We start from the raw sequence: 25,860 nt of genomic DNA, 5'->3' as shown, positions 1-25,860 counted from the left end.
AGCTCTATCAGTTTATGCCTCACGTATTTTGATGCTCCATTGTTGGGTGCCCACACAACAAGGAATTATCCTGTTTTCTTGGAGTAAAGACCCTATGATCAGTATGTACAACTCCTCTTTGTCTCTCATGACAACATTGGAGGGGAACGAGAAAATCATTATGTCTGACCAACATGGCCAAGATAGGGTAGAAAAGGGAGGCACTAGGAAAGATCTGGGAAGAGGCAAAAACTGGTTAGGTCTTTGCCTACATGGAAGGAGAACAAATGACAACTAGTGTTTATGAAGAAAATATTCCTTACCAGGCACAGTTGTGACTGAATGGCAGAGCCAGGGCTCCCAGGAGTAGGGGCAGGCAAAGCAGGTTCTAGAGAGGATGATGCCCTTCTTACAGCCTGTTCAGCCCACACTTTATTTGCAGACCAGACAGTCACCACTCTGCCGAGTGGAACCATATTTATTTGGTTGTCCTTGGGAACACTTGAGGTCTGATGCCTCTGATATATTTGCTGATGCCAGCATTCCATAATCTCTTCCTTTTGACATCAATCCTTGGAATTTACTCAGGTGGTGACCCTTCAAGTGTCCCCACAGATTGCCTCAGAAGGGGAATTTATGTAGGGATTTGCATTCACGAGTTCCAGGAAGCCAGGTTACCTAATAAATTAACAAAGCTAATTGCAACCTTTTATTCTCCATGAACCTGAGCTTGGACTAATGAGGGACATAAAAGGCAGCCACTGGTGCAGCCAGCCCAGGCCTGAAGCACCAGCGGAGAGAAGGGCTCGTCAGTAGAATGTCCAGTCATTGGAGCCGAGAGGAGGAATGGGTAAGTGTGCAGGCCTAAAGCATAATGTACCCCTGCGGGATTGTCGCAGCAATGATGGGCCCATCTAACCCGTAGTCTTATTGCCACCTCTGCCCAGGATGTCATTGTCATCCAGGCTTCCTTCTTCCTGGAATGCCTCCTGGACATCTTCTGTGGTCACACCCAGGCAGAGTACCCCCAGACCCACCTTCAGAAGCTGCCCTGATCCCTCAGCAACAGGTGGGCATGGGCCACATGTCTGTTCTTTGTACCTGTGAACAGGTAGCTGTGCTGTAGCTAGTTAGGTCCCTGTCTCATCTTCCCAGCTGGGCAGCAATGTCTTCATAGTGTGGACATCTGTGACAGATCCATCTCCGGGAGCCCAGTGGCCCTTGGCCAGGTAGCTGGCATGTGGGCTGCCCAGACAGGAAATCATAGGTACAGAGGCAGGTGTGATGGCATCTGTGGCAAACTGGACAATTCAGTGTGTGTAGCGGGAAGGGTGGACCCGGGAGGGCGAAAAATAAGCAGAAGGATGGAACACACAGGGACTTGAAAGCTGAGTGAGAAACTGGGACTTGTCCCTTAGGGTTGAGAGCCAGCGGTGAATTTAAGGATGGCAGCACTGGCTGACCACTAATTGGTCTGTGAGACACAAATTCCACTCCAGGGGACAAAGGAGACCCACAAGATTCCCACCCTGTCCCCACCCCGTATTTGCTTTCCCTGGTCCTGCACTTTTGTGGTGCAGGAGAGTCATCTCCCTCACTATTATAGTGGTCAGGGCTATTGTAAGTTAAAGACTATGTCTTCCATGTGGCCCGTCCATGCACCAGGGCTGGGGCCTTCCTGGACATTCCTTAGGTTTCTTAGGATCCCTTGAGGCAGCTCCTTCATGGGTGTCTGAAACCACAGATCCATGCCTACTATGGAAATACCAGGGCCCTGGGAAGCTGGAACTTGTTTTATGAAAGCTTCCATTCTCACCACCCTCCATTCCTCTAGGCTGTGGTCTCTCAGGATCCATCCTGCCTCTGACCGCCAGGAAATCTGGCTGGCCCAGAATTAGCCCTTCATCTCCGACTGGCTGAAGTCCCACACCTTGCTCAGGCCTCTTAAAGGGGCACTTTCGGGCCCACACCATAAAAAGGAGAAAAGATCACAGAGTGAAAGTTCAAGTACTACACTATTCAGTCAGAGACCACAGCAGGACAAGGGGCCTGTAAGGCACTTTTTGAACCACAGTCAAGTCACTCTCTGACTTGCAACGCAGTCTGATTTATAGGACTTTGTTATCCTACTTGGGATAGTCAACCCATGCCAGAAGGACCTAAAGTCCCTCTTTTTCCTTCTGAAGATGTTAACCAGGTAATGTCCGTATGGTGAAGGCATGGACGGTGTTTGTATCTCTGCCCTGTACATGGCCAGAGCCTCCTGTGCTGTTATTGGGGTGACCTCGGTAGTTCCATGAAAGCTCCTTTCCACTGAGTGTTTCTGATGAACTCCAAGTACTAAGTTGCTCCTGTTGCCTAAACGAGGGTGTGCACAGCCCCAGCTATTCAGGGAGGATGCAAAACAGCAAAATATGACCCAGTTTTATGGAGTGAGGAGTTTCTTCAGTGGAGGTCTTCTCCTCTGCCTGTCCAGCCAGGAGGAAGTGGCCTTTTATGGGACTTTCTTGAGCTCGTTGTCTCCTCCTGGGCCTCCCCTAAGGCTCCTGGTGCTGAGGGAGTGGGGAGGACACGGGGCCTGGCTCAGGGGCACAACTGGGACTGGGAATTCCTGGTGTGGTGTCGGTCTTCTCTGGCGTGTGTGGCCTCATGCTGTTTTGCCCAGACTTCATCCATGGGTCTTCCATTATCTGGGAAAGGGTGGGCCTCTCCCTGGGCTCAGGGGTGAGGGGTCAGGATCTTTTTGATAAAGATTTTCAGATTTTTGGAACAGAAAAGTGGTGCTGCATAGGTGGCATTTATGACCTTGCTTTGTAGTTGGTTAAAGATCTGTCTATGAAATGGGACAGTCCCAGACGTCATTGTATGTAGGATAACCCCAAGGCTCCAGATGTCTGCTTCAGATCATGGGTATCCTTGGTGTTAGGAAGATTTCTGGAGCCAAATAATAGAGGGTCCGACAACATGTGTTTAACCTCTTACCTTCGGTGAAGGTTGTGGCGATGCCAAAGTTGGCTACTTTCACATTGTTCTGTGCATCCAGTAAAATGTTGTGGAGCTTCAGATCCCCATGAACTATGCCCTCTTTATGAAGGTACTGGACAACTTTTAATATCTGGAGGAATATGGCTTGGGCCTCCCTCTCCTCCATCTGGCCAAGTCTCAGTATTCTCTGAGCAAGGTCTCTGCCACCTGCATACTCCATTACTAGGTATAAATTTTCCTTACCCTCTATAACATCCTACAGCTTGATGATTTTTGGATGGTCCAGGCTCTTCATTATCTCACTGTCTGAAGAGACAGACATGAGGCCAGAAGTGCTGTGTTTGGATAGTATCTTGACTGCTACCTCAGTTTCTGTTCGAAGGTGCCGAGCCAGCATCAGCCTGGTAAAGCTGCCCTGGCCAATGATCTCTAACAGTTCATAGTCTTGGAGGACCTCCTTGCCAATAGACATGGAGGCCACAGCAGGCATCACGGGGAGTCTAACTACTCTACCACTACACTAGGAAAAGTACACTAAATAGCTAATCAACAACAGCTATACTCACTCACTAAAAACAGTAACAAAGCTAACTAACTGGGCCACTAACTAGGTTAATACTACTTGTAAAAGTAACAAGGATAAAAATACTATGTGAACTCTGCTAACAAAATAAGACTACACTAAGAATAGTATGTACACTATGCTAACACTACTGTCATAACAACGATAAAGGAATCACATGCTCCTCTGCCTGTGCAGCCAGGAAGGAGTGGCCTTTTTGGGGACCATAGTCAAGTCACTCTCTGACTTGAACAGAGTCTGATTTATAAGACTTTGTTATCTTACTTGGGATAGTCAACACAGGCCAGCAGGACCTAAAGTCCCTCTTGGTCCTTCTGAAGATGTTAACCAGGTAACATCAGTATGGTAAGGGTATGCACGGTGTTTGTATCTCTGCCCTGTACATGGCCCAGAGCCTCCTGTGCTGTTATCGGGGTGACCTCGGTAGTTCCATGAAAGCTCCTTTCCACTGAGTGTTTCTGATGAACTCCAAGTACTAAGTTGCTCCTGTTGCCTAAACCAGGGTGTGCACACCCCCAGCTGCTCAGGGAGGATGCAAAACAGCAAAATAGGACCCAGCTTTGTGGAGTGAGGAGTTTCTTCAGTGGAGGTCTTATCCTCTGCCTGTCCAGCCAGGAGGGAGTGGCCTTTTCTGGGACTCCCTTGAGCTCGGTGTCTCCTCCTGGGCCTCCCCTAAGGCTCCTGGTGCTGAGGGAGTGGGGAGGACACGGAGCCTGGCTCAGGGGCACAACTGGGACTGGGAATTTCTGGTGTGGTGTCGGTCTTCTCTGGCGTGTGTGGCCTCATGCTGTTTTGCCCAGAGTTTATCCACTAATGGGTCTTCCATTATCTGGGAAAGGGTGGGCCTCTCCCTGGGGTCAGGGGTGAGGGGTCAGGATCTTTTTGATAAAGGTTTTCAGTTTTTTGGAATAGAAAAGTGGTGCTGCATAGGTGGCATTTATGACCTTGCTTTGTAGTTGGTTCATGATCTGTCTATGAAATGGTACAGTCCCAGACGTCATTGTATGTAGGATAACCCCAAGGCTTCTGATGTCTGTCTCAGGTCCTGGGTATCCTTGGTGTTAGGAAGATTTCTGGAACCAAATAATAGAGGGTCCCACAAAATGTGTTTAACCTCTTACCTTCAGTGAAGGTTGTGGCGAGGCCAAAGTTGGCTACTTTCACATTGTTTTGTGCATCTAATAAAATGTTGTGGAGCTTCAGATCCCCGTGAACTATGCCCTCTTTATGAAGGTACTGGACAGCTTTTACTATCTGGAGGAATATGGCTTGGGCCTCCCTCTCCTCCATCTGGCCAAGTCTCAGTATTCTCTGAGCAAGGTCTCTGCCACCTGCATACTCCATGACTAGGTATAAATTTTCCTTACCCTCTATAACATCCAGCAGCTGGATGATTTTTGGATGGTCCAGGCTCTTCATTATCTCACTGTCTGAAGAGACAGACATGAGGCCAGAATTACTGTATTTGGTTCCTCCACCTTTGTTCGAAGGTGCCGAGCCAGCATCAGCCTGGTGAAGCTGCCCTGGCCAATGATCTCTAACAGTTCATAGTCTTGGAGGACCTCCTTGCCAATAGAGGCACACACCAGGCATCACGGGGAGTCTAACTACTCTACCACTACACTAGGAAAACTACACTAAATAGCTAATCAACGACAACTATACTCACTACACTGAAAACACTAACAAACTAACTAACTGGGGCACTAACTAGGCTACTACTACTTGTAAAAGTAACAAGGATAAAAATACTATGTGAAGTCTGCTAACAAAATAAGACTACACTAAGAATACTATCTACACTATGCTAACACTACTAACTGTGAGAACTACGATAAAGGAATCACATGCTCCTCTGCCTGTCCAGCCAGGCATGAGTGGCCTTTTTGGGGACCACAATCAAGTCCCTCGCTGATTTGCAACACAGTCTGATTTATAGGACTTTGTTATCTTACTTGGAATAGTCAACACAGGCCAGCAGGACCTAAAGTCCCTCTTGGTCCTTCTGAAGATGTTAACCAGGTAACATCAGTATGGTGAGGGCATGCACGGTGTTTGTATCTCTGCCCTGTACATGGCCAGAGCCTCCTGTTCTGTTATTGGGGTGACCTCGGTAGTTCCATGAAAGCTCCTTTCCACTGAGTGTTTCTGATGAACTCCAAGTACTAAGTTGCTCCTGTTGCCTAAACCAGGGTGTGCACACCCCCAGCTGTTCAGGGAGGATGCAAAACAGCAAAATAGGACCCAGCTTTGTGGAGTGAGGAGTTTCTTCAGTGGAGGTCTTATCCTCTGCCTGTCCAGCCAGGAGGGAGTGCCCTTTTCTGGGACTCCCTTGAGTTCGGTGTCTCCTCCTGGGCCTCCCCTAAGGCTCCTGGTGCTGAGGGAGTGGGGAGGACACGGAGCCTGGCTCAGGGGCACAACTGGGACTGGGAATTTCTGGTGTGGTGTCGGTCTTCTCTGGCGTGTGTGGCCTCATGCTGTTTTGCCCAGAGTTTATCCACTGATGGGTCTTCCATTATCTGGGAAAGGGTGGGCCTCTCCCTGGGGTCAGGGGTGAGGGGTCAGGATCTTTTTGATAAAGGTTTTCAGTTTTTTGGAATAGAAAAGTGGTGCTGCATAGGTGGCATTTATGACCTTGCTTTGTAGTTGGTTCATGATCTGTCTATGAAATGGTACAGTCCCAGACGTCATTGTATGTAGGATAACCCCAAGGCTTCCGATGTCTGTCTCAGGTCCTGGGTATCCTTGGTGTTAGGAAGATTTCTGGAACCAAATAATAGAGGGTCCCACAAAATGTGTTTAACCTCTTACCTTCAGTGAAGGTTGTGGCGAGGCCAAAGTTGGCTACTTTCACATTGTTTTGTGCATCTAATAAAATGTTGTGGAGCTTCAGATCCCCGTGAACTATGACCTCTTTATGAAGGTACTGGACAGCTTTTACTATCTGGAGGAATATGGCTTGGGCCTCCCTCTCCTCCATCTGGCCAAGTCTCAGTATTCTCTGAGCAAGGTCTCTGCCACCTGCATACTCCATGACTAGGTATAAATTTTCCTTACCCTCTATAACATCCAGCAGCTGGATGATTTTTGGATGGTCCAGGCTCTTCATTATCTCACTGTCTGAAGAGACAGACATGAGGCCAGAATTACTGCATTTGGTTCCTCCACCTTTGTTCGAAGGTGCCGAGCCAGCATCAGCCTGGTGAAGCTGCCCTGGCCAATGATCTCTAACAGTTCATAGTCTTGGAGGACCTCCTTGCCAATAGACATGGAGGCCACACCAGGCATCACGGGGAGTCTAACTACTCTACCACTGCACTAGGCAAACTACACTAAATAGGTAATCAACAACAACTATACTCTCTACACTAAAAACACTAGAAAGCTAACTAACTGGGGCACTAACTAGGCTAATACTGCTTGTAAAAGTAACAAGGATAAAAATGCTATGTGAACTCTGCTAACAAAATAAGACTGCACTAAGAATACTATCTACACTATGCTAACACTACTAACTGTGAGAACTACGATAAAGGAATCACATGCTCCTCTGCCTGTCCAGCCAGGCAGGAGTGGCCTTTTTGGGTACCACAGTCAAATCACTCTCTGACTTGCAACACAGTCTGATTTATATGACTTTGTTATCTTACTTGGGATAGTCAACACAGGCCAGCAGGACCTAAAGTCCCTCTTTGTCCTTCAGAAGATGTTAACCAGGTAACATCAGTATGGTGAAGGCATGCACGGTGTTTGTATCTCTGCCCTGTACATGGCCCAGAGCCTCCTGTGCTGTTATTGGGGTGACCTTGGTAGTTCCATGAAAGCTCATTTCCACTGAGTGTTTCTGATGAACTCCAAGTACTAAGTTGCTCCTGCTGCCTAAACCAGGGTGTGTGCAGCCCCAGCTGTTCAGGGAAGGTGCAAAACAGCAAAATAGGACCCAACTTTATGGAGTGAGGAGCTTCTTCAGTGGACGTCTTCTCCTCTGCCTGTCCAGCCAAGAGGGAGTGGTCTTGTCTTGGACTTTCTTGAGCTCGGTGTCTCCTCCTGGCCCTCCCCTGGGCTCCTGGTGCTGGGGGAGAGGGGAGGACACGGGGCCAGGCAACTCAGACAACTGAGACTGAGAATTTCTGGTGTGGTGTCGGTCTTCTCTGGCATGTGTGGCCTCATGCTGTTTTGCCCAGACTTCATCCACGGGTATTCCATTATCTGGGAAAGGGTGGGCCTCTCCCTGGGGTCAGGGGTCAGGATCTTTTTGATAAAGGTTTTCAGTTTTTTGGAACAGAAAAGTGGTGCTACATAGGTGGCATTTATGACCTTGCTTTGTAGTTGGTTCAAGATCTGTCTATGAAATGGTACAGTCTTAGACATCATTGTATGTACGATAACCCCAAGGCTCCAGATGTCTGCCGCAGGAAGATTTCTGGAGCCAAATAATAGAGTGTCCCACAAAATGTGTTTAACCTCTTACCTTTGGTGAAGGTTGTGGCGAGGCCAAAGTTGGCTACTTTCACATTGTTCTGTGCATCCAGTAAAATGTTGTGGAGCTTCAGATCCCCGTGAACTATGCCCTCTTTATGAAGGTACTGGACAGCTTTTACTATCTGGAGGAATATGGCTTGGGCCTCCCTCTCCTCCATCTGGCCAAGTCTCAGTATTCTCTGAGCAAGGTCTCTGCCACCTGCATACTCCATGACTAGGTATAAATTTTCCTTACCCTCTATAACATCCAGCAGCTGGATGATTTTTGGATGGTCCAGGCTCTTCATTATCTCACTGTCTGAAGAGAAAGACATGAGGCCAGAATTACTGTGCTTGGTTCCTCCACCTTTGTTCGAAGGTGCCGAGCCAGCATCAGCCTGGTGAAGCTGCCCTGGCCAATGATCTCTAACAGTTCATAGTCTTGGAGGACCTCCTTGCCAATAGACATGGAGGCCACACCAGGCATCACGGGGAGTCTAACTACTCTACCACTACACTAGGCAAACTACACTAAGTAGGTAATCAACAACAACTATACTCTCTACACTAAAAACACTAGAAAGCTAACTAACTGGGGCACTAACTAGGCTAATAACTGCTTGTAAAAGTAACAAGGATAAAAATGCTATGTGAACTCTGCTAACAAAATAAGACTACACTAAGAATACTATCTACACTATGCTAACACTACTAACTGTGAGAACTACGATAAAGGAATCACATGCTCCTCTGCCTGTCCAGCCAGGCAGGAGTGGCCTTTTTCGGTACCACAGTCAAATCACTCTCTGACTTGCAACACAGTCTGATTTATATGACTTTGTTATCTTACTTGGGATAGTCAACACAGGCCAGCAGGACCTAAAGTCCCTCTTGGTCCTTCAGAAGATGTTAACCAGGTAACATCAGTATGGTGAAGGCATGCACGGTGTTTGTATCTCTGCCCTGTACATGGCCCAGAGCCTCCTGTGCTGTTATTGGGGTGACCTTGGTAGTTCCATGAAAGCTCATTTCCACTGAGTGTTTCTGATGAACTCCAAGTACTAAGTTGCTCCTGCTGCCTAAACCAGGGTGTGTGCAGCCCCAGCTGTTCAGGGAAGGTGCAAAACAGCAAAATAGGACCCAACTTTATGGAGTGAGGAGCTTCTTCAGTGGACGTCTTCTCCTCTGCCTGTCCAGCCAAGAGGGAGTGGTCTTGTCTTGGACTTTCTTGAGCTCGGTGTCTCCTCCTGGCCCTCCCCTGGGCTCCTGGTGCTGGGGGAGAGGGGAGGACACGGGGCCAGGCAACTCAGACAACTGAGACTGAGAATTTCTGGTGTGGTGTCGGTCTTCTCTGGCATGTGTGGCCTCATGCTGTTTTGCCCAGACTTCATCCACGGGTATTCCATTATCTGGGAAAGGGTGGGCCTCTCCCTGGGGTCAGGGGTCAGGATCTTTTTGATAAAGGTTTTCAGTTTTTTGGAACAGAAAAGTGGTGCTACATAGGTGGCATTTATGACCTTGCTTTGTAGTTGGTTCAAGATCTGTCTATGAAATGGTACAGTCTTAGACATCATTGTATGTACGATAACCCCAAGGCTCCAGATGTCTGCCGCAGGAAGATTTCTGGAGCCAAATAATAGAGTGTCCCACAAAATGTGTTTAACCTCTTACCTTTGGTGAAGGTTGTGGCGAGGCCAAAGTTGGCTACTTTCACATTGTTCTGTGCATCCAGTAAAATGTTGTGGAGCTTCAGATCCCCGTGAACTATGCCCTCTTTATGAAGGTACTGGACAGCTTTTACTATCTGGAGGAATATGGCTTGGGCCTCCCTCTCCTCCATCTGGCCAAGTCTCAGTATTCTCTGAGCAAGGTCTCTGCCACCTGCATACTCCATGACTAGGTATAAATTTTCCTTACCCTCTATAACATCCAGCAGCTGGATGATTTTTGGATGGTCCAGGCTCTTCATTATCTCACTGTCTGAAGAGAAAGACATGAGGCCAGAATTACTGTGCTTGGTTCCTCCACCTTTGTTCGAAGGTGCCGAGCCAGCATCAGCTTGGTGAAGCTGCCCTGGCCAATGATCTCTAACAGTTCATAGTCTTGGAGGACCTCCTTGCCAATAGACATGGAGGCCACACCAGGCATCACGGGGAGTCTAACTACTCTACCACTGCACTAGGCAAACTACACTAAGTAGGTAATCCACAACAACTATACTCTCTACACTAAAAACACTAGAAAGCTAACTAACTGGGGCACTAACTAGGCTAATACTGCTTGTAAAAGTAACAAGGATAAAAATGCTATGTGAACTCTGCTAACAAAATAAGACTACACTAAGAATACTATCTACACTATGCTAACACTACTAACTGTGAGAACTACGATAAAGGAATCACATGCTCCTCTGCCTGTCCAGCCAGGCAGGAGTGGCCTTTTTGGGTACCACAGTCAAATCACTCTCTGACTTGCAACACAGTCTGATTTATATGACTTTGTTATCTTACTTGGGATAGTCAACACAGGCCAGCAGGACCTAAAGTCCCTCTTGGTCCTTCAGAAGATGTTAACCAGGTAACATCAGTATGGTGAAGGCATGCACGGTGTTTGTATCTCTGCCCTGTACATGGCCCAGAGCCTCCTGTGCTGTTATTGGGGTGACCTTGGTAGTTCCATGAAAGCTCATTTCCACTGAGTGTTTCTGATGAACTCCAAGTACTAAGTTGCTCCTGCTGCCTAAACCAGGGTGTGTGCAGCCCCAGCTGTTCAGGGAAGGTGCAAAACAGCAAAATAGGACCCAACTTTATGGAGTGAGGAGCTTCTTCAGTGGACGTCTTCTCCTCTGCCTGTCCAGCCAAGAGGGAGTGGTCTTGTCTTGGACTTTCTTGAGCTCGGTGTCTCCTCCTGGCCCTCCCCTGGGCTCCTGGTGCTGGGGGAGAGGGGAGGACACGGGGCCAGGCAACTCAGACAACTGAGACTGAGAATTTCTGGTGTGGTGTCGGTCTTCTCTGGCATGTGTGGCCTCATGCTGTTTTGCCCAGACTTCATCCACGGGTATTCCATTATCTGGGAAAGGGTGGGCCTCTCCCTGGGGTCAGGGGTCAGGATCTTTTTGATAAAGGTTTTCAGTTTTTTGGAACAGAAAAGTGGTGCTACATAGGTGGCATTTATGACCTTCCTTTGTAGTTGGTTCAAGATCTGTCTATGAAATGGTACAGTCTTAGACATCATTGTATGTACGATAACCCCAAGGCTCCAGATGTCTGCCGCAGGAAGATTTCTGGAGCCAAATAATAGAGTGTCCCACAAAATGTGTTTAACCTCTTACCTTTGGTGAAGGTTGTGGCGAGGCCAAAGTTGGCTACTTTCACATTGTTCTGTGCATCCAGTAAAATGTTGTGGAGCTTCAGATCCCCGTGAACTATGCCCTCTTTATGAAGGTACTGGACAGCTTTTACTATCTGGAGGAATATGGCTTGGGCCTCCCTCTCCTCCATCTGGCCAAGTCTCAGTGTTCTCTGAGCAAGATCTCTGCCACCTGCATACTCCATGACTAGGTATAAATTTTCCTTACCCTCTATAACATCCAGCAGCTGGATGATTTTTGGATGGTCCAGGCTCTTCATTATCTCACTGTCTGAAGAGACAGACATGAGGCCAGAATTGCTGTATTTGGTTCCTCCACCTTTGTTCGAAGGTGCCGAGCCAGCATCAGCCTGGTGAAGCTGCCCTGGCCAATGATCTCTAACAGTTCATAGTCTTGGAGGACCTCCTTGCCAATAGAGGCACACACCAGGCATCACGGGGAGTGTAACTACTCTACCACTACACTAGGAAAACTACACTAAATAGCTAATCAACGACAACTATACTCACTACACTGAAAACACTAACAAACTAACTAACTGGGGCACTAACTAGGCTACTACTACTTGTAAAAGTAAGGATAAAAATACTATGTGAAGTCTGCTAACAAAATAAGAATACACTAAGAATACTATCTACACTATGCTAACAGTACTAACTGTGAGAACTGCGATAAAGGAATCACATGCTCCTCTGCCTGTCCAGCCAGGCATGAGTGGCCTTTTTGGGGACCACAATCAAGTCCCTCTCTGATTTGCAACACAGTCTGATTTATAGGACTTTGTTATCTTACTTGGAATAGTCAACACAGGCCAGCAGGACCTAAAGTCCCTCTTGGTCCTTCTGAAGATGTTAACCAGGTAACATCAGTATGGTGAGGGCATGCACGGTGTTTCTATCTCTGCCCTGTACATGGCCAGAGCCTCCTGTTGTGTTATTGGGGTGACCCCGGTAGTTCCATGAAAGCTCCTTTCCACTGAGTGTTTCTGATGAACTCCAAGTACTAAGTTGCTCCTGTTGCCTAAACCAGGGTGTGCACACCCCCAGCTGTTCAGGGAGGATGCAAAACAGCAAAATAGGACCCAGCTTTGTGGAGTGAGGAGTTTCTTCAGTGGAGGTCTTATCCTCTGCCTGTCCAGCCAGGAGGGAGTGGCCTTTTCTGGGACTCCATTGAGCTCGGTGTCTCCTCCTGGGCCTCCCCTAAGGCTCCTGGTGCTGAGGGAGTGGGGAGGACACGGAGCCTGGCTCAGGGGCACAACTGGGACTGGGAATTTCCGGTGTGGTGTCGGTCTTCTCTGGCGTGTGTGGCCTCATGCTGTTTTGCCCAGAGTTTATCCACTCATGGGTCTTCCATTATCTGGGAAAGGGTGGGCCTCTCCCTGGGGTCAGGGGTGAGGGGTCAGGATCTTTTTGATAAAGGTTTTCAGTTTTTTGGAATAGAAAAGTGGTGCTGCATAGGTGGCATTTATGACCTTGCTTTGTAGTTGGTTCATGATCTGTCTATGAAATGGTACAGTCCCAGACGTCATTGTATGTAGGATAACCCCAAGGCTTCCGATGTCTGTCTCAGGTCCTGGGTATCCTTGGTGTTAGGAAGATTTCTGGAACCAAATAATAGAGGGTCACACAAAATGTGTTTAACCTCTTACCTTCAGTGAAGGTTGTGGCGAGGCCAAAGTTGGCTACTTTCACATTGTTTTGTGCATCTAATAAAATGTTGTGGAGCTTCAGATCCCCGTGAACTATGCCCTCTTTATGAAGGTACTGGACAGCTTTTACTATCTGGAGGAATATGGCTTGGGCCTCCCTCTCCTCCATCTGGCCAAGTCTCAGTATTCTCTGAGCAAGGTCTCTGCCACCTGCATACTCCATGACTAGGTATAAATTTTCCTTACCCTCTATAACATCCAGCAGCTGGATGATTTTTGGATGGTCCAGGCTCTTCATTATCTCACTGTCTGAAGAGAAAGACATGAGGCCAGAATTACTGTGCTTGGTTCCTCCACTTTTGTTCGAAGGTGCCGAGACAGCATCAGCCTGGTGAAGCTGCCCTGGCCAATGATCTCTAACAGTTCATAGTCTTGGAGGACCTCCTTGCCAATAGACATGGAGGCCACACCAGGCATCACGGGGAGTCTAACTACTCTACCACTGCACTAGGCAAACTACACTAAATAGGTAATCAACAACAACTATACTCTCTACACTAAAAACACTAGAAAGCTAACTAACTGGGGCACTAACTAGGGTAATACTGCTTGTAAAAGTAACAAGGATAAAAATGCTATGTGAACTCTGCTAACAAAATAAGAGTACACTGAGAATACTATCTACACTATGCTAACACTACTAACTGTGAGAACTACGATAAAGGAATCACATGCTCCTCTGCCTGTCCAGCCAGGCAGGAGTGGCCTTTTTCGGTACCACAGTCAAATCACTCTCTGACTTGCAACACAGTCTGATTTATATGACTTTGTTATCTTACTTGGGATAGTCAACACAGGCCAGCAGGACCTAAAGTCTCTCTTGGTCCTTCAGAAGATGTTAACCAGGTAACATCAGTATGGTGAAGGCATGCACGGTGTTTGTATCTCTGCCCTGTACATGGCTCAGATCCTCCTGTGTTGTTATTGGGTTGACCTTGGTAGTTCCATGAAAGCTCATTTCCACTGAGTGTTTCTGATGAACTCCAAGTACTAAGTTGCTCCTGCTGCCTAAACCAGGGTGTGTGCAGCCCCAGCTGTTCAGGGAAGGTGCAAAACAGCAAAATAGGACCCAACTTTATGGAGTGAGGAGCTTCTTCAGTGGACGTCTTCTCCTCTGCCTGTCCAGCCAAGAGGGAGTGGTCTTGTCTTGGACTTTCTTGAGCTCGGTGTCTCCTCCTGTCCCTCCCCTGGGCTCCTGGTGCTGGGGGAGAGGGGAGGACACGGGGCCAGGCAACTCAGACAACTGAGACTGAGAATTTCTGGTGTGGTGTCGGTCTTCTCTGGCATGTGTGGCCTCATGCTGTTTTGCCCAGACTTCATCCACGGGTATTCCATTATCTGGGAAAGGGTGGGCCTCTCCCTGGGGTCAGGGGTCAGGATCTTTTTGATAAAGGTTTTCAGTTTTTTGGAACAGAAAAGTGGTGCTACATAGGTGGCATTTATGACCTTGCTTTGTAGTTGGTTCAAGATCTGTCTATGAAATGGTACAGTCTTAGACATCATTGTATGTACGATAACCCCAAGGCTCCAGATGTCTGCCGCAGGAAGATTTCTGGAGCCAAATAATAGAGTGTCCCACAAAATGTGTTTAACCTCTTACCTTTGGTGAAGGTTGTGGCGAGGCTAAAGTTGGCTACTTTCACATTGTTCTGTGCATCCAGTAAAATGTTGTGGAGCTTCAGATCCCCGTGAACTATGCCCTCTTTATGAAGGTACTGGACAGCTTTTACTATCTGGAGGAATATGGCTTGGGCCTCCCTCTCCTCCATCTGGCCAAGTCTCAGTATTCTCTGAGCAAGATCTCTGCCACCTGCATACTCCATGACTAGGTATAAATTTTCCTTACCCTCTATAACATCCAGCAGCTGGATGATTTTTGGATGGTCCAGGCTCTTCATTATCTCACTGTCTGAAGAGAAAGACATGAGGCCAGAAGTGCTGTGTTTGGATACTATCTTGACTGCTACCTCAGTTTCTGTTCGAAGGTGCCGAGCCAGCATCAGCCTGGTGAAGCTGCCCTGGCCAATGATCTCTAGCAGTTCAGTCTTGGAGGACATCCTTGCCAATAGACATGGAGGCCACAGCAGGCATCACTGGGAGTCTAACTACTCTACCACTACACTAGGAAAACTACACTAAATAGCTAATCAACGACAACTATACTCACTACACTGAAAACACTAACTAACTAACTAACTGGGGCACTAACTAGGCTACTACTACTTGTAAAAGTAAGGATAAAAATACTATGTGAAGTCTGCTAACAAAATAAGACTACACTAAGAATACTATCTACACTATGCTAACACTACTAACTGTGAGAACTATGATAAAGGAATCACATGCTCCTCTGCCTGTCCAGCCAGGCATGAGTGGCCTTTTTGGGGACCACAATCAAGTCCCTCTCTGATTTGCAACACAGTCTGATTTATAGGACTTTGTTATCTTACTTGGAATAGTCAACACAGGCCAGCAGGACCTAAAGTTCCTCTTGGTCCTTCTGAAGATGTTAACCAGGTAACATCAGTATGGTGAGGGCATGCACGGTGTTTGTATCTCTGCCCTGTACATGGCCAGAGCCTCCTGTTCTGTTATTGGGGTGACCTCGGTAGTTCCATGAAAGCTCCTTTCCACTGAGTGTTTCTGATGAACTCCAAGTACTAAGTTGCTCCTGTTGCCTAAACCAGGGTGTGCACACCCCCAGCTGTTCAGGGAGGATGCAAAACAGCAAAATAGGACCCAGCTTTGTGGAGTGAGGAGTTTCTTCAGTGGAGGTCTTATCCTCTGCCTGTCCAGCCAGGAGGGAGTGGCCTTTTCTGGGACTCCCTTGAGCTCGGTGTCTCCTCCTGGGCCTCCCCTAAGGCTCCTGGTGCTGAGGGAGTGGGGAGGACACGGAGCCTGGCTCAGGGGCACAACCGGGACTGGGAATTTCTGGTGTGGTGTCGGTCTTCTCTGGCGTGTGTGGCCTCATGCTGTTTTGCCCAGAGTTTATCCACTAATGGGTCTTCCATTATCTGGGAAAGGTTGGGCCTCTCCCTGGGGTCAGGGGTGAGGGGTCAGGATCTTTTTGATAAAGGTTTTCAGTTTTTTGGAATAGAAAAGTGGTGCTGCATAGGTGTCATTTATGACCTTGCTTTGTAGTTGGTTCATGATCTGTCTATGAAATGGTAGAGTCCCAGACGTCATTGTATGTAGGATAACCCCAAGGCTTCCGATGTCTGTCTCAGGTCCTGGGTATCCTTGGTGTTAGGAAGATTTCTGGAACCAAATAATAGAGGGTCCCACAAAATGTGTTTAACCTCTTACCTTCAGTGAAGGTTGTGGCGAGGCCAAAGTTGGCTACTTTCACATTGTTTTGTGCATCTAATAAAATGTTGTGGAGCTTCAGATCCCCGTGAACTATGCCCTCTTTATGAAGGTACTGGACAGCTTTTACTATCTGGAGGAATATGGCTTGGGCCTCCCTCTCCTCCATCTGGCCAAGTCTCAGTATTCTCTGAGCAAGGTCTCTGCCACCTGCATACTCCATGACTAGGTATAAATTTTCCTTACCCTCTATAACATCCAGCAGCTGGATGATTTTTGGATGGTCCAGGCTCTTCACTATCTCACTGTCTGAAGAGACAGACATGAGGCCAGAAGTGCTGTGTTTGGATAGTATCTTGACTGCTACCTCAGTTTCTGTTCGAAGGTGCCAAGCCAGCATCAGCCTGGTGAAGCTGCCTTGGCCAATGATCTCTAACAGTTCATAGTCTTGGAGGACATCCTTGCCAATAGACATGGAGGCCACACCAGGCATCACGGGGAGTCTAACTACTCTACCACTACACTAGGAAAACTATACTAAATAGCTAATCAACCACAACTATACTCACTACACTGAAAACAGTAACGAAGCTAACTAACTGGGGCACTAACTAGGCTAATACTACTTGTAAAAGTAACAAGGATAAAAATACTATGTGAAATCTAACAAAATAAGACTACACGAAGAACACTATCTACACTATGCTAACACTACTAACTGTGATAACCACGATAAAGGAATCACATGCTCCTCTGCCTGTCCAGTCAGGCAGGAGTGGCCTTTTCTAGGCCTTCCTTGAGCTCGTTGTCTCCTCCTTGCCCTCCCCTAAGTCTCCTTGTACTGGGGGAGGGAGTAGGACACGAGGCTAGGCTCAGGGGCACAACTGGGACTGGGAATTTCAGGTGTGGTATCGGTCTAGCTAAGGTCAAAGTCCAAAACCACCAAAAGCAGCTTGTTGGGCTACAAGGACCAAAGCCCCATACAGCGGCCTTATGTAGGTTTTAACCTCAATAGATTTTTTGGGGCTACACAGACTAAAGACCGAGCAAAGCCCAGACATGGACTTTATGTAGGTTTTAACATCCATGGCTTTTTTGGGGGGCTACACAGACCAAATACCAAGCAAAGCCCAGACATGGACTTTATGTAGGTTTTAACGTCAATGGCTTTTTTGGGGGGGCTATAAGGACCAAATACTGAGCAAGGCCCAGACAGGGGCTTTATATAGGTTTTAACCTCAATGGCTTTTTTGGGGGGGGCTACAAGGTCCAAAGACTGAGCAAGGCCCAGACATGGACATTATATAGGTTTTAACCTTAGTGGCTTTTTTTTTTTGGGCTATAAGGACCAAAGACTGAGCAAGGCATAGACAGGGACATTATATAGGTTTTAAACTCAATGGCTTTTTTTTTGGGCTACAAGGACCAAAGACCAAGCAAGGCCCAGACAGGGGCTTTATATAGGTTTTAACCTCAATGTTTTTTTTTTTTTTTTTTTTTTAACATGAGGTCAGAGCAAGAAATAGACCAATCAGGGATGTGGATAAATACACAGTGGCTTTTAATTTTTTTTTTTTTTTATGGGTACAAAAACATTTTCCTCTTTAAAGAGAAGAAGATGCTACTAGTTTACATGGGTTACAGAGATTAATATTTAGTTTATTAGAAATTTAAAACTAGAGGGCCAAAATGGTCCCCATGCTGCCCCCTCAAAAAAAAAAAAAAAGAAATTTAAAACTATACAATATTTCACTTGTAGTGAAATAGCCTTTTCACTTATAGTTTGAAAATTTGTAATACCTTTAGCCTTTTAAAGACCTCATCACATCTTTACGTGAAATGTCCAATTTCTTTTTCTTTAAATTCTGATTTGTATCAGAATGATGCTACAAATAGCTCCATCATGATACTATACAGAAGTGTTCTGTTGTGTGCGATACATCTAGAGAGCTGATTTTCCCACACAATTGACATAAGATTTGTCATCAAAAACTTTGGAGGCCCGAAGTCAGTGGGTTGAAATATTCAAAGTTGTTAGGAAACAAAGAAAAAAAAAGGCCTGTCAACCAGGAGTCCAATATCCAACATATCCAACAAATTGTGCTTCAAAACTGAGGAAGAAATCAAGCTATTGCCGGATAAGCAAAAACTGAGTACCACTAGTCCTACCCTACAACCAAAGGAGTCCTTCTGGTTGAAAAGAAAGGACACTAGATAGGAACTCAAACCTTGATTAAGAAATAAAGATGTCTGGTAAAGGTAAACATGGACTTTTACAACATCTAGTACTATTTTTGTTTTGTACATGATTTAAGAGACTAATGTATCAGAAAAGGCTGTTATTAGTTGATGTTTTGAGACACACAATAAATACCCATGTAATCTGGTGACACCAATAACTGAAAGAGCAATTAGGCAAGGAAAGAAATAAAGGCACTCAAATTGAAAAGGGTGTAAGTTACCAGTTGCAAATGATGTGATCTCATATACCGCAAAAGAACTCTAAGAACTAAAGCAAATTTAGCAAAGGTTCAGGTATATAGACTTTCAAGGGACCCCTAATAAAACAATCTTGAAGTGCAAACTTGGAGTTCTTATACTTCTGTTTTCAAACTCATTAGAAGCCCCTGTGTTCAAAACAGGGTGGCACTGCCATGAACAGACTTAGCAATGGAAGAGAACCCTGAGCCCAGAAATAAACCTGCTCCTGGATGGTTAAGTGATTTTACAAGGGTGCCATGAGCATGCAGTGGGGAAAGGACAGTCTCTTCAACAAATGGTTTTGGGACAACTGGATATCTACATGCAGGAGAATGAAGTTGGATTGTAACATGAGACCATACACAAAACTCACAATGTATTGAAGACTTAAGGGCTGAAACTATAAAACTAGAAGAAACCATAGGAGGAAGCTTCAGGACAGTGAATTTGGCATTGATTTTTTTTTGCTATAACACTAAAAGCACACTCTACAAATTAAAAATAGATAAACTCGACCACATCAAAATCTAAAATCTCTGTGTACCAATGGACACAGCAGGGTCAAAGGCAACCTATGGAATGGGAGAAAATACCTGCACATCATATACCTGATAATGGGCTCACATCTAGGATATTTAGAGAACTCCAATGTTTACAACAATAAAACAGTCTAATTAAGCAATGGCCAAAGGACTTGAATAGATATTTCTCCACAGGTGATATACAAATGGCCAACACACACTCATGAAAAGATGCTCAAGAGCACTAATGATTAGAGTACTGAAAAGCAAAACCACAATCAAAAACCATGTTACACTCCTTAGGATGGCTACTATCCAAACAACAAAACAATAAGTGTTGGTGAAGATTTGGAGAAACTGGAACCTTTGTACACTGGTGGAGGGAATGTATAATGGTGTCTCTACTCTTGAAAACAGTATGGTGGTTCCTCAAAGAGTGAAACAGGGTAACCATGTGAAACCATAATCTCAAAGAGATATTAGTCCACCCACATTCATAGCATTGTTCATAATAGCCAAAAAGTGGAAGCAACACAAGTGTTCATCAGTGATGTGTGGATAAACCAGATGTGGTCTGTATGTACATTTTCAAGCATAAAATGGAAGGAGATTCTGATGTATACCACCACCTGGACGAACCTTAGGGGGACACTTTGCTAACCAGTCACAAAAGGTAAATACTATCTAATTGCATTAATGTGATGTACCCAGAGTCATCCAGTTCATGGAGTCAGGATGTAGAAGGGTGGTTATGAGGAAAAGGGGTGGGAAGTAGGGACTTACTGTTTGTTGGGTACTGAGTTGGAGTTTTATGAGTTGTGTAGGTAAATGGTGGTGACAGTTGCACCACAGTGTGAATGTGCTACCTGCCACTGCACTATACACATGAAAGGTGCAAAGGTGGGATTATTTTGTTATGTTTAAGTAAGGTGTTATAATTTTAATTAAAAAATTAATGGAAAATAAAGGTAGGGATGTAGGGCAACTGTTAGAACTTCCAATTGATGGATCCACTTTGAGAAAGATAATTGGCCTTTACAACACATGCCCCATGGCCTAGGAGTCTCACTTTTGGGGTCACACCTAACAGAAATGCCTAAGTGTGCCTTCAAAAAGGGAGGTGCCCAGATGTTCTTAGTAGTACTGTGGATCGTAGCCCCAAACTGGAAGGAATGGAATTGTGCATAATAGCATGAGTCAGTCTGTTGGTCTATATCCATGCAATGGAATAATATACAGAAATATGGATGAGGGTGTGCAATAAGTGACAAATGAGGAATCTTATATGTCCTGAGGAAGCCAGATATATAAGAGTTTATGCACAGTGATTCCCTGCATATAAATTACATATCAAAGAAAATTACTTGTGCTGGTAGAAGTAAGAGTAGGGGTTTTCTTCAGGTATGGGGTGGACATTGGATGAGGCTGCAGGAGATTTTGGGGGTGCTTATATTAACTCCTGTTTATAACACTAAAATTGATCTGGGTTCCGGATATGTTCAATATGTGAGGGAAAGTTATTATAAATTATGTATTCAAGTGAATTTTACTTAAAAAATTTTAAGTAAAAACTTCAGACGGGGCGGCGCCTGTGGCTCAGTGAGTAGGGCACCGGCCCCATATGCCGAGGGTGGCGGGTTCAAACCCAGCCCCGGCCAAACTGCAACAAAAAAAAAAAAAAAAAAAATAGCCGGGTGTTGTGGCAGGCGCCTGTAGTCCCAGCTGCTTGGGAGGCTGAGGCAAGAGAATCCCGTAAGCCCAAGAGTTAGAGGTTGCTGTGAGCCGTGTGACGCCACGGCACTCTACCCGAGGGCAGTATAGTGAGACTCTGTCTCTACAAAAAAAAACTTCAGACGGCTTATCAATCCTAGGATGAAGAGGGACCCTCAGCCCGTCATGCCTTGTTCACCATGGGCAAGTTCACGATGACCATGTGGTTCTCCCCTCGGTGCAGGGAGGCTGCCACTGGGCTCTAAGCACTGCAGCAACTTCAGGGTGAGAACTGAGGCCAAGGGCTATCGTAAACTCCTGGTGGGCTACAACACAGCCATGTCCGTCTGAGTGCTGGGATCACCATCGCTGCCTACCTGCCCTTCAAGGTGAGCCAGGACTCTGCCTCTCCCCTACCCACCCTGCCCACTCCTTCCCTGGTGCAAAATTATTCATTTGCTTTGATGAATTTGTAAGAAAACCCCAATTGTTTAGAACAGCTTTTGGCATGCCTCCTTTTACCTGTGACTTTCTGGCTGGAAGCAGGAACTGATGCAGAGAAGCAGAGCCTTCCCCACAGGGGACAGTGGGTGCTGATATCCATGTGTTCACTTGGGATGGTGCTTGGTAGATTTGGCAGAGCGCTGACCAAGGCAGTAATGTGAGCTCCAAAGGCTTGGAAATGTTTCCAACCAGGGTCAGGTCAGAGGGGCACCTCTGGTTCACTCCAGTCCCTTTCAGAACAAACTGGTCCACTTAAGACCCCCAGAGCAAACTCAACAGCCCCTTGCAGGTGTCTGCTGTGAGCAGAGACCCACCCTGCTCCTCCTGCCCAGCCATCCAGTTATGCTGCAGGTGTCTGTGAGATTCCCCCCATCCCCGTGCCCATCTCTGCTCTGAGCCAAAAGATGCCCCAAAGCAGAAAACACACAGCAACCTTTGTCCCATGATATGACACTCAAGGCGGGGGAAAGGTAGGCCTGAAAATATGCAAAGAAGTAACATATTTTGTCTCTGCTTGCCACAAACAAAGAAAACTATGAATGGGTGATGGGCCACCAGTTTAACAGGAGGAGGTCAAGTTCTCCTTCCTGTGCACAATACTAGAGTAGGGCTGAGGCTAGAGTGGAGGTGATAGAAATCTCAACAAGGACAGCATGTATTCTTGGGAAAACCCGGCCACACCTGCAGAAAGATGGAGCTTTTCAGCAGGAATCTAGGGAGGAGGATCTTCAGGCTCCTTCCTGGCTGCTTGGCTGAGGTAGCAGACCCCAAACTTGAGCTCACTCTTGCAATCTGGGATTTAAGCGTGAAGAAAAGGTAGATGTGTCCCTTAGCATTGTGGCTTTCTGAGTGAACAAATTTTATAAAAAGACATGTATCTCTTTTCTTTTTCTGTTTTGCACTTATAGCAAAATGTCAGGGCCTTAACCAGCAGAGAAGTTTATTTCTCTATCACATAAGGTTTCACATAGGGTTAGTTTCATTGCTCTATATTCATAAGGGTTCCAGGCTTCTGTTTTTCTACGTTGTCATGCTATTATGTAGCTTACATCCTTTAGGGTGTCTCAGGGTCCAAAATAGTTGCCGGAGCTCCAGCTGTCATATTTGCATTCCTCATATGCTAAAGGGGAAAGAGGTCACCTGAAGGTGACCTAGTTTTTTTAATTAGCCTTTTCAGATATTTAGAACAATTTCTATCTACATCTCACTGATCAAAATTTTGCCCATTAGCCACACCAAAGGCAAGAGAATCTGGAATTGCTTTCCCTGGACAATTTACTACCCTAAAAAAATGGGGTTTCTTCCTTAAGGAAGAGGAGGGGAGTATGGAAACTTGGAAGGCAATTAATAACCATTGCTGCCACCTGTATTTATCTTGTAGCTTCAAGAACGTTCTGCCATTCCTGGAAAAGAAACTCAAAAAGGAATACATCAGTGCTGCAGAAAGTTCCAAAGTTCTGGTCAGTAAATCTTACTGGCCGGGGAACTGGAAACATAAGCGAACTACAAGAAAATTGTTTTTAATATTTTCTTCTTTATGGAGCTGGTTACATACACAGAGCAAGGATGCCGTGGCAGCCCTGCTTTTGGGGGTGACTGTGATCTTCACTGTACACTTCCAAAGTGACTCTGGAGACATCTCCTATGCTCATAACTTGGTCCTCCACTTTGCCTCTAACAGGTCCTTGTGGATGTTGCTCATTTCTCCTGCAAAGCCTACCTGTCTGGAGCTAATTGATAGAGGCAGCACAGAGAGACTGGTGCCATCAGAGGAAGATGGTCATCGCCTTGGTTTCCAAGAGAAGGGGCCGGCCACACCATACGGTGCAGGGCCACAGAGGGGAAGCACCATTGCCACAGGGAGCTGGAGCCTAACTCAGAGAAGACACATCAGCATGGTCCCAGGGGGAAGTAGGTGTCAGGTTGGAATGCTCCCCAAGTGCCAGTAGATTGTGCCCGGTGTCAGTGACCCTTCTCACCTGGGTTTCCCTTGGACCAGGTGTCAGAGGCATTGCTTATGAGAAGAGCTGAGGTTTGGAGTTGGCCTGCTGCTAGCCGCAGCTCTGCCCTTTCTGGGCAGAGCAGGTCACTTCCCAAGCATGGTTGCATACTTGTCATTTGGGGGAATGTTTCCTAGTCCCCAGGGCCTACAACTGAGGGGCTGGTGAGGAGGCATGTGTAGAGCTCCATATTTGCGATATTGGCCCCTGCCAGCCTGAGGCAGGGGCAGGTCTCTCCATGCCCCATAGCAGTCTCTCCCCTCTGGTGGTAGGATAGCCCCCGAGAGACCTGGCAGGGCTTAGGGTCAGAAGGCCATTGGCGGTGAGGAAAGCAGCCAGTCTGAGCTCCCGCACTGAGTACATGCTGTGTGACAGGTGCCCTCCCAGGTGCTTCCCCTCTGCTGACTTCACTCCTACTCACTGCAGGCCTATGGGCTGGGCGCCATGCTCCTACCCTACAGTGGAGGAAATGGCAGGGCTGTGTTGCTTGTTGTAGTTACATAGCCAGGCACAGCCTGTGCTGTCCTGGCATGTCCGGTAGAAGGAGGTCAGGGAGCTCTCTGTGGATCGGGTTCCGCCCTGGGGCTCGCTTTCCCTTCTGGAGTATGGGGGTGACAATGGTGGCAGTTCCCAGCTGAGGGCTGTAGGCTCCATCTGAGCAGATGAGCAAGAAGGTGCAGCTTGATCCACCTGCTGGGGTCCCTCCTCTGGGGAAGCTGCTTGGTAAACTCAAGTTGGAGCAGTGTCTGGGGCCTCAGCTAGTGAAAAGCTTCACTCAGCAGAGGACCTACCCTGCATTTCTCTCCCTGGAATTAGGGCTGCTTTCTGAAGACTGAGAGCTTCTTCTTTGTCCTGTGCCTAGAGACAACTTTGTGCACATTGAGAAGAGCCCCAACAAAACTTGTGTCGTCTGCATGATCAGTGTGGGCCTGACGCTGCTCAAGTGTGGAACATGGAGCACCTGGGCCTCTCCAACTTCATCCCACTGCTGGTCCTTCTGGCCATCTCTCCAGAGCCATGTGGAGTCTGGATGGTGGGGGATTTCCTCTTTCTGGTCACCATTTTGGTCAGCCTAGAAGGTAAGAGAGACCCTGGCCAAGGGAAACCTGTGGAGAGATCGGCACTTGCATAGATGAGCAGGAAATCTCAAGGAGATGCTTGGTGCTGGTCGCTGATAGAATCCGGCAGTTTAACTTGACAGTTTGCATATTTAGTGGCAGGTCTGCAGTGTGAGCCAGACAGATGCACCCTGTGATTGTGACAATAAAGCTGAGCTATCCCAGGAAGAGCCTCTGAGAGTGGTTGGGGAGAAGGATATCATGAGCTAATGCGGGGTTCAAGGGTAGAGCCTGGGAGGCTGGAAGGGAAGATGTGGGGGAAGCAGGGCCCTGCTTTGGAATCAGATGATCCAATGCATTGGATTTGGGGCAGTTTGGTGCAGGGTAATAATAGGGGCTTTAGAGCCAGGCAGGCTGGGTCAAATCCCAGCTCAACCACCAGAAGGCTGTGTGACCTTGGGCAAGTTAGTGAGCCTCTCTGCTTATTTCCTTGCCTGTGAGTTGGAGATAATAGTGTTGTGAAGATTAAATGAGTTAATGAGTGTGAAGGACTTGAGCGGTCTTTGCACATACCAAATACTCAGTCAACATTATTTTTTCCTGTGGCTATTTCCAGGTAAAATGGGTGAGGACTTTTGGATCCATCACTTTTGGATGTTGTTTCTAAGCAAAGAGTGACAGGTGATGGCTGTGTTCAGAAAGCTTACCTGGCCCCAGGTGGAATGAGAGAGAAAGGGAGTGGTTGCAGAGGGACCAGCAGCAGGCTGTGGACGACCCTCACTAGTACTGTTGTGTATGTGGAGGACCATCTGGAAATGGGGCTGGAGGGGAGAGAGGGTCAATAATGGATCTTAGCTACTGAGGGGAGCACAGAGCCGGGTGGACATACAGGGAAAGAAGGTCAGGAGTCTGGGCCTGGGGAGTCGGAGGCAGCTGCAGCCCCTCCAGGCAAAGCTTGGTGGGCACTGCTGGGCAGGTATGTTGGAAGCTGGCTTCAGAGTCGTTGATGCTGTGGGGTACATAAGCTTGTTGGTCTTTAAAGGACTGTGTGTGGCTCCAGGGAGGAGGGAGCTGGCTTGTTGTGCCCTTCTGGTTTCAAACTTCTGGCATCAAGTGATCCTCCAATCTTGGCCTCCCAAAGTGCTGAGTTACTGGCTCTAGCCAGTGTTCCTCGCATTTTCATGCCCGTCTAAG

General features: G+C 46.9%; 1 long non-coding RNA gene across 2 annotated transcripts; it reads left to right on the top strand.

The window, feature by feature from the left end:
* LOC128591704 (uncharacterized) lies at positions 1-24,770 on the top strand. Of its 2 annotated transcripts, XR_008381632.1 has the most exons (5): positions 1-101; positions 709-829; positions 21,349-21,493; positions 23,290-23,519; positions 24,471-24,770. It is a non-coding gene; the product is annotated as an uncharacterized LOC128591704 (long non-coding RNA). The 2 variants fall into 2 exon arrangements; XR_008381633.1 differs by lacking the exons at positions 1-101; positions 709-829 and adding an exon at positions 19,568-20,067 and having other exon boundaries at positions 21,266-21,493.
* Positions 24,771-25,860: the final 1,090 nt, after the last annotated feature.

This window comes from Nycticebus coucang, chromosome 8, assembly GCF_027406575.1.
Source record: "Nycticebus coucang isolate mNycCou1 chromosome 8, mNycCou1.pri, whole genome shotgun sequence".
In the NCBI taxonomy this organism is placed as follows: domain Eukaryota; kingdom Metazoa; phylum Chordata; class Mammalia; order Primates; family Lorisidae; genus Nycticebus; species Nycticebus coucang.
Note: the sequence above shows the minus strand (reverse complement) of the source record. Positions and strands in the feature narration are given on the sequence as shown.